The 6,633-nt window shown below is 44.6% G+C and overlaps 1 long non-coding RNA gene across 1 annotated transcript; it reads left to right on the top strand.

Moving 5' to 3' along the window:
• Positions 1-447: 447 nt before the first annotated feature.
• On the top strand, positions 448-3,399 carry LOC118206871. The gene is made up of 3 exons (XR_004761261.1): positions 448-516; positions 2,805-3,014; positions 3,111-3,399. It is a non-coding gene; the product is annotated as an uncharacterized LOC118206871 (long non-coding RNA).
• The last annotated feature ends 3,234 nt before the right edge of the window (positions 3,400-6,633 follow it).

Raw genomic sequence — 6,633 nt, 5'->3', positions numbered from 1 at the left:
AAGATCACAGAAGCAGTCCCAGAAATGTGTTCATGCATGTCTGTCTGTCTGCCTACCTGATAAGGTTGAGCATTGTTGCCTATTTTTCTACACTCTATGATTGCTACAAACAGAACTGGAGCACAGAGTATTGTAGTTATTTACAGCTTTCTCGTCATTTGCATTACTTCACCTGACACTTTTATGCACTAAGGCTTTTACCAGCGTACTATTTCAGGAGACACGTCCCATGCAATATTGAGAAATGCCTGGTTTGTCCCTTCCAATAGGTAATTAATCTCCTTGTCAGATGTGCTCTTTTTGGTTCTGTGGTTCAGGCCTCACTGAACGAGTGGCCGCGTCGCATTAACAATGCGTTTCAAAACCTATCGTAAGCTAGTTACGATGGTGATCGGTGAAACAGAAATCATTTATTGGCCAATAGCCTGTCATTCACAGCTTTCCCGACTCCATTCTGTTAGTTTTTCCCGGTTGCCCTGCAGCGTCCAGCTTTTGTGAATAGTAACAGCGTCAGAGGTGAGTTAGGAAACCTATAGCTCTCCACTTGATTTACTTTATTGATTTGATTAAAACGATAACATGTACATTTGTTAACGTGTACCTTCGCACCATAGCCTGTTCATGAAAAGCCAATCGAGTGAAAATCCAGAGCGTTTTACAGGCTTGCAAACTGTATTTCGGTAACAGCAAGTCAGCTAATAGCTAAAAAAAAAAAAAGGTGTAATTCAAAGTCTTTCTTTGAATGTTGCAAATGCGCTTTGCTCACAAACTGTTGTATGATGCCAGGCAATATATATTGTAATTGCATTTGTCAGAAAGCAGCTGTGTTGTTATTCTCTAATAGAACATAATGTTGTGGTTGGAGTCGCGTGCCTTATGAGTTTGCGTGCGGCTTGAGTACATTCGTATTTGAATCCTGACAGCTCACAAATTGTACACAGTGAAGTGTCCCTCATAGTCTTTAGACGAAGTTTATTCCCTGGCTTGCATAAATAGCATATAACATTTTGTAGGCTACCTTTACTAGCATTGTCTGTGCACACGTCTGCATACGAGAGAAACTGGGTCATAATGGCGTTGCTCTCTTATACTGTAGTTCTCACTTCTATCTCAAGTCCCCATCTTCACCAGTTGACAATGGTCTCGCCTCGTTTTCTCTCTGTCTTTTTCTCTTACCAGAATGTAGGCCTACATTAGTTGAATGTATGTTACAAAGTGCATAGTGTTGGTGCGTCAACAGTGTGTTGAATTTATAGGTTTAAAAAACGAGTGCGCGATCCACAGGACATGAAAAAATATTGAACAGAAATGTTTTTGGACCGCATCTCCCTTGGGTTCCAAATAGTTTACAGAACCACAAGATGCTAACACATTTTGGACAGGAATTTATTTGTTAGATCTCTGGCTATTGTATTGTAAAAACATATACAAGAATAGTATAGATAGGATCATGGGACTTGTGTTGTCACCAACTACAGACCGGTACCATAAAGAATAAAAATAACACAGTAGTAGTTTCATAATATATGAACTAATTAGTGGTTTTAAAAAAAAAAATAAAGTCTATTACCACAATTTCCTCACTTTTATACATTGTAGGATTGAAGGATTCTAAGGAACGGTTTGTTTCAATAAAATGGGATGGAATGTAGGGCCTTCTGACAAAACAAGTCAAAATATAATGTGTACTGCATTCGTAACAGTATACATTCACCTGTTTTGACTGTTTAAATTTGATTTATTTCATATTTCAACATGGGCCAGGCTGCATTTCAGTGACATTGAATGGACTCTACTGTAGTATAGAGGCATAGGCTTAATCCCTCACATCCAAGGATTGAGGAGAAATAGGTGACGGATCACCTATATTGTCCCCGTGGAGGCCCAGTTATTATATGGCCAGTCACCGGTGGGACCAGCACGCAACATGGAAAAATGCGTTTAATAATTTAGAGGACCGTGCTGCAGTCAGCAAGTGTCAGCTGTCAATATCCGCGTGAAAATCATCACCTCAGATTACTTCCACAGATTATATGTTTAGCAGAGGGCACCGGTGGATGCCTTCCCATTGATTTTTTTTTCCCGTTTTTTTTTTTTGCGCTTTGCGCTGTCATCGATTTCCCCTCTGCTCCCCTCTGTGTTGTTTTAATGATTGATATGACAACGCTGTGGGCCGCATTTCGAGCCACCGGTTTACACAAGGCAGCCCGCATATTGATTGCTGTACTGCGGTGTATTTATGTGCTCATAATATCAAGCAATGTGCCATATGTCCAGCAATCCCCATATCTGAGAACAGCCAGCGTTGGGCCTGCATAAATAAACGACAGAACTGACCTATGGGCTCTTTGAATTCTCATTCCCGTTGTTCAGCCTTGATGTACTTATCAAAGAACCTGATTCTCTGTTTCAGAGAGGTCAGATAACGCATCTGACATTTTTGTCTGTGAAATTAATAAATGGAATGGTAATATTGTAATTAACTAAGATCAAATTAGGCAATGAAATTTATTTGTCACTCAACACCCTCCTGGGGAGATCCAAATTACAGATATTAATTTTCTTATACCTTTTTTCTTTTGTAAGAAAATGAGGTTTGATGAGGCGGTTTCACCAAGGTGTAAAGGAAATGCTTGTGTAGCCACTACCTAATGGTGGCTGCCACATTTAATTTGTTTAAAATGATTCTCTATGGATATTTCAGTAATCTGTTACAAATATACTGTCAAAAGCTTTTACAGACCTGCAAGATGAAAGATGTTTTACAATTTCTTGCAAAATAGGCCTACTGTTTGTGTTTCCAGGTGCCTTTTATTTTGATACTGCCTTTCAGCTGGTAACAGAGGTACCTCTGCAATGCGTTGTGGGTAGTGGCATAGCAAAGCTCATTTCCCGTGACAGACGGTTCTGGCTGTGGCCTTTTGAACGGAGGGATGTTCCGCCACCTGAACAGGTGCACCGCCCCCCCGGAGCTTGTGACCGCGAACCGTGAGAGCTGCTGGAAGATTAAGGCGGTATGTAAAAACAGACGCCGGGGAGATGCGTGGTACGCTTGTATCAGTGTGCACATGGTTCGCATTTTCCCCAAATCCTACCGTGCTGTCTCTCAGACGTACCCAGGGACGGGAGAGGCCTCAGACGGTTGGCCCAGGCACGGAAATCCCGATTTAGATGCGACAGGGAGATGAACCCGGACCATATCTGGGTTTGCGGGGCAATCTGTATCAAATCAGGCCCCCTCTCTCTCTTATTAAAGATTTTAAGCGCATGTTGCCTTTGGAATTTTTCAAAGGCTTCTTTGGGAAGTTGTTACGTTGGAAATTGAAATAACCGACCCAGACGAAGGGGACACAACGCCATCTGTCTAAACAGAAGAGGGCTTAGTGTGGATGTCTCCAGGCGAAACGCTAACTAGCTCATACCTCTCCTTCTGATTGTTTCTTTGTGTCTTGTTATTGTAAGCTGCTGAATAAATACAATATAATTTGATGTTGCATTCAATTTAAGCATTCATTTTTAAGCACTCTCTCTCTCTCTCTCTCCCTCCCTCATCCCCCTTTCTCTCTCTCTCTCTATCTCCATCTCCATCTCCTGTTTTCTCTGTTGTATCTTTGTTGACCCAGACAGACGTCTGGATGTCTCTAGTGTCTCCTGTAGTTCTAACACTCAATCCCCAAAAATCCAAGGGAGTAGAACCCCCTCTCAGAAGGGGTATTGAGTAAGTGTTGTTATGACAACGTTTTTTTGACAATCTTGCAACCCACCACCTTGACCTAAGCCAAACCACAGAGCAAAAACATACATTGAGTACTGTGGTACAGTAGTAACAGAATGTCTCTCCAGAGGGTTGTTGGTTCAAATCGTGAGTGTCAGAGGGACCTCAGCTGCAGCAGGCAGTATTCAGCTGTGTGAATGGATTCTTGTTTCATGTGCATCAAGCCAACTTTTCATAGTCATTTCCAAAACGGATGAGTTATGAAATGCTGGGTGGAGTTTTGATGGGTAGCGGTTGACCTTTCAGTGGCACGCTCGTACATGTGCACAAGCGTGCCACTGAAAGACATGCACTGTGGACAGGTACAGCAACCTCCGGCCTGACCGCATGCCAGGTGCGGCGTGTCCCGGGGATTTCCGGCGCTGTACGTCTGCATCACGGCACACCAGATCAGGGACGCCGGACCAAACCCCCCCCCCCCCCGCACTGGATTAATCGCAGCTGGGCCCGCGTGAGCTCTCCTGCGCCGCGAAGCCTAAATCAAACGCGGGGCGTTTCAGAAGGACGGCTGATTTACGCCCGCCCCGCCCCGCCCCGCCCCGCCACGCACGTGCGCCTCGCGCAATAAATTCCCGCCCTCGCCCGACTCGTTTTCCGCCGCTCCCCGAACGCCGATCCCCGCGGGGCGGCACAGCTGTGATTTGTGTCAGTCAAAGCAGCTCATCTTGAAACTGTTAATAACCGCCTGACTCTGAGGAGGCCGAGAGCTTACGTCTGTATCACTCAGGATATTAATCATGCGCTATCCAGATATAATCTGACAAAAACACAGAAACAATCTGTTTTTTTCCCCTTAGCATTGTCACAACGTCTTCCAACACCGTGCGATATGCTGCTGGGATTTGAATATCTTAACATTATGCTTTCTTGTGTCATCTACTGTGAAACGTGAAGGGCCTCAAACTTACTGTCCAACTGTTGTAAAAGAGGGGCTGAAATGAATAATGTATGAGATCAATTGACCAAAGCTGTTGATAAGAGTTCAGACTTTGTTCCAGCATGTTTTGCTACATGATTATAATTTTTTAATCATTTTTAATAAACATTGACATTGATCTAAAAAATGTAGACTGTAGACACTTCATTGGAAGAAACCAATATTGCGGTTACCCAAGGAACCCTGGTATACTGACCCCTGGTGGAGCTGAGCTGCCATGCGGTAATCTGGTCAGAGTTGGTTAACTGCACAGCCTGTGGTTAAACCTGTGATACCCAGGCTTACCTTGACTGCAATCAAGGTAAGCACCTTTGCCGACTGAGCCATTTCAGCAGAGGTGAAAAATCCAGGTTCAGAAGGTAAAAGTCCTCAGTATTTTGTTCCAGTCACTTGGATTTGCAAATTAGCACAATTCTTCAGCCAGGGGGTAGAACTAATTAGTGAAATCGGCTGGTTAAATTTACGGGTGGAAGAAACAGGCCTTTTGCTTTCTGACCCCCGAACTTTCCACCTCTGCATCTGGGAGCCCCGACCGTCAGGATTTCAATTTACTTTCGTATCAAAGCTTTAGCTTAGCGGAGTGTCACGGAACGCATTTTTTCCCATTACTGAAGCATTTCTTTGGCACGGCACAAAGGCTGTACGCCTACAGCGGTCTTCCATCGCTGTGCTCCTCGGTGCGGAAGCGGCGATGATGCGTTCTTGGGTCAGAGTCTGTTATTCTTTCTGCTGCGTTTTTCATCCTGGCGTGCACACGCCGCGCTCGCAGGTTTCGTCCGACTCTGTCCGCCACCACAGCGGTCCCGGGCCAGCATTGCGTCCGCGAGATAATCTTACCTGTCGACAGGTCGAGGAAGGGAGAACGGAGAGGGGGCAGGCCTTAGTCACTCTGTGGAAACGAATTAGCCTCTAAAGATGGCGAAGACATGTCCGCGAAGACATTACTGCCTCTGCAACGGGAAGCAACAAAAGGTGAATGCATTTCTTAAATAATGTGCACCACACGTAACATTTGAAATGGGTAATGCTTATGAAACATTGCAGTTGTCTGTGACTAATCTTATAGCATGCTCTTGCACATCAGTCATAGGTCTCTCTCTCTTTCTCTTCATTTTTTTAAAAGATCAAAGAGGTGGAGGTTCCAAACGTCTCGCCCCGCTCAAAGACGTTGCCCCAAATCAATGCATTTCCCCTAATTTATTTGGCACGCCGGTGCCCTCTCTGTTTGTGTGCTCCGGTGACCAGCTTCAGGTCAATCGCACGGGGCGCTTGGACCTGGGTTGCCATGGAGCCGTTGAGCGCTGGGCCTGGCAGGCAGAGAGCCCGCAGGCTTTAATTCGACCCGTCTGACCCAACAGAACCAACAGGAGTTCACACCGCCCCTGACTCGCATTATTAACAGTGCACGTAGCCTTAACTTTGACCCGCGGGCCGGGCGCGACCCCCAGCTAATTGAATTATGCTCGTAATCGCACCGACAGCCAGTAAATATTTTTGTAAACTTTTCCACTTCGACAGTGTCACCAGAATCCATTCAGAATTGCACACAAGGCAAATGGATTCACTTGAAACACATTCTCATTATATATTTGTGGCGCAGTTTTGGTTACGGATGGAATAAGTTAATCAGAACAATGCATTGCCTAAGTTTTTAGAAATCAAATTAGCTTAATAGTTTAATAATTGTCTTTAAAAATATGACGGTGACGACTGTAGGCCGTTCTCTGTTTGCAAATTATGCAGGATGCCCTGCGGCGCTCTGTAATTCTCTTGTTTTTTTTGTGATTCAGGAATCCTGTTTGTCTTACGATAGTGTCCACAGCAGCCCTTTATTGAGGCGGATTTAGTCATACTCACTTTGTATTCCAGAGCCTCTGAGATGCAGGCCCCAGCTGTGTTAAATTATTCATTGTGCTTGGTG

Source organism: Anguilla anguilla, chromosome 10 (genome assembly GCF_013347855.1).
Source record: "Anguilla anguilla isolate fAngAng1 chromosome 10, fAngAng1.pri, whole genome shotgun sequence".
Classification (NCBI taxonomy): Eukaryota; Metazoa; Chordata; class Actinopteri; order Anguilliformes; family Anguillidae; genus Anguilla; species Anguilla anguilla.
Note: the sequence above shows the minus strand (reverse complement) of the source record. Positions and strands in the feature narration are given on the sequence as shown.